At 33.9% G+C, this 2317-nt stretch overlaps 1 protein-coding gene across 2 annotated transcripts in view; it reads left to right on the plus strand.

The window, feature by feature from the left end:
- The window catches only part of LOC133205692 (mitochondrial inner membrane protein OXA1L-like), a 10719-nt gene extending 10053 nt beyond the window's left edge, over positions 1 to 666 (plus strand). For both annotated transcript variants that reach the window (XM_061341543.1, XM_061341544.1), the window contains exon 9: positions 1 to 666. This exon is cut by the window's left edge. The gene's annotated coding sequence lies outside the window, so the exon portion shown is untranslated.
- The last annotated feature ends 1651 nt before the right edge of the window (positions 667 to 2317 follow it).

Below are 2317 nucleotides of genomic sequence, written 5' to 3' on the forward strand. Positions count from 1 at the left end.
CTTATGTGGAAGCATTCTGGGGTAGTGTAGATTCTAAATTGTTCAAATCATGACCCCCGGGGGTAGGGGGGGGGGCACAATAGGGAATCCAAGTTTTACATTGAAATATATATAGGAAAAATCTTTAAATATCTTCTTCTCAAGAACCACTGGGCCAGAAAAGCTGAAACTTATGTGGAAGCATCCTCAAGTAGTGTACACTCTAAATTGTTCAAATCATGACCCAGGGGATAGGGCGGGGCCACAATAGGGGGGATCCCAAGTTTTACATTGAAATATATAGGAAAAATCTTTAAAAATCTTCTCAAAAACCACTGGACCAGAAAAACTGAAACTTATGTGGAAGCATCCTGGGGTAGTGTAGATTCTAAATTGTTCAAATCATGGCCCCTGGGGGGAGGGTTGGGCCACAATAGGTATTACAAGGGGGGAGTCTGGTAATGAACAGCATGGCCAAAGTTACTCAGGTGAGCGATGTGGCCCATGGGCCTCTTGTTTTTATTCATATTGCAGCCTGTTTGATATTTTAAGTATCATTTATTTGTTGTCTTTCCAGTTAATTTTTTTCAGTACATGTATTGAAACTAGTGTAGATGTCATTATTTGACATCTTTGGATATGAAGAATCTGATTGAAATCAAATAAAGTACAAGTATGTATCCATTCTTTGAAACTTTTTTTTTGAAATTCTTTATTTACTAAAGGCTCCAATGAGAGATGATGGCAGGCAATTTTATGATAACAAGCGAGAAATAAGTAATGTCTGAACAAACTTGAATATTTACAAGGACTGAAGAGAAAAGAGAATGAGACTTTTTTCACACATATATTGATAATTATGGACAATGTATATTGTAACTTGTATTCATTCATTCAATCAGTAAAACAAATTATTTCCAATATTATTGTTTGGATAGAAATTTATTTCTCTCGTCCTTAAAAAAAAAAGTACAGTGTACAAGTAAACAAATAGTGAAATTTATTCCCTCATTACACTACATGTAATTCTTTCAGATTGATCAAAATGAGAAGTCTCAATATTCACCCTCTAAAGTGATCTGAAAAGTACACTGGATCAAGGTGTAGTGTAACAGGGGATCTTTTTAGATAGATATAAAATAAAGACACCTGCAGGTTCCATTGGTTTGTTGGCCAATGGTATTATAAAATGGATATTGAAAAATTATAATGTATAAAAATAATCACAATATTCTTACAAATGCATATTATTAAAGAGTTATTCCCCTTGTCACAGCACTGTATAAATCTCTTGAAATATGAATTCTGAATCCACTTATTAACTCAAGGGATATAAAAATGATAGTTACATTAATCAAAATATGAATTGTACCTGTCTATGGAACAGTGTTTCTAGAAACTTTCTATTATAATAATCACTCGATCACTTTATCAGTACCTGTACTGTAATTAAATAATAGCATTCACTGTCAGCTCTTGCACACTCAATGAATTTATTGATTTGAACTTTTGAAATATGTTCTATTAATAAGATGTAAATAAGATACGGAATTATTAATTTTAAGAACTGGTAGCTAATTCACAGTATAAAAAATGTTTAGAATATGTCTTGACAGTTTTAAAAGAGTTGAGCTGAAAAATGTCTTTGTCAGATGTCAGGAATTTGGAAGTTTAAACCATTTGGATTAAAGGAAGTTGAAACACTTCTCATGTAGCTTTTTACAGGTGTACAAGGGGTGATTTTAAAGTTTAGCTGATACTTTGTTTTAGTTATTAGTCATCTTTCTTTTTTATCAAGTAGAAAGTTTAGTAGTTTTGTAGAAAGTTTATTTGATGAATAACCATTGCCCATGATGAAATAAAGTCTAGTCTTTTTAATATCATAGACAGCTGCTTTTTCAATAAAATGCCTTTTCAATAAAAAACAAGAGGCCCATGGGCCACATCGCTCACCTGAGTAACTTTGGCCATGCTGTTCATTACCAGACTTCCCCCCTTGTAATACCTGTTGTGGCCCCGCCCTACCCCTGGGGGTCCTGATTTGAACAATTTAGAATCTACACTATCCCAGGATGCTTCCACATAAGTTTCAGCTTTTCTGGCTCAGTGGTTCTTGAGAAGAAGATTTTTAAAGATTTTTCCTATATATTTCAATGCAAAACTTGTATTCCCTATTGTGGCCCTGCCCTACCCCCGGGGGTCATGATTTTAACAATTTAGAATCAACACTATCCCAGGATGCTTCCACATAAGTTTCAGTTTTTCTGGCTCAGTGGTTCTTGAGAAGAAGATTTTTAAAATTTTTCCTATATATTTCAATGTAAAACTTGGATTCCCT

This window comes from Saccostrea echinata, unplaced genomic scaffold (assembly GCF_033153115.1).
Source record: "Saccostrea echinata isolate AGI-Se365-2 ecotype Australia unplaced genomic scaffold, CSIRO_AGI_Sech_v1 ptg000054l, whole genome shotgun sequence".
NCBI lineage: Eukaryota > Metazoa > Mollusca > Bivalvia > Ostreida > Ostreidae > Saccostrea > Saccostrea echinata.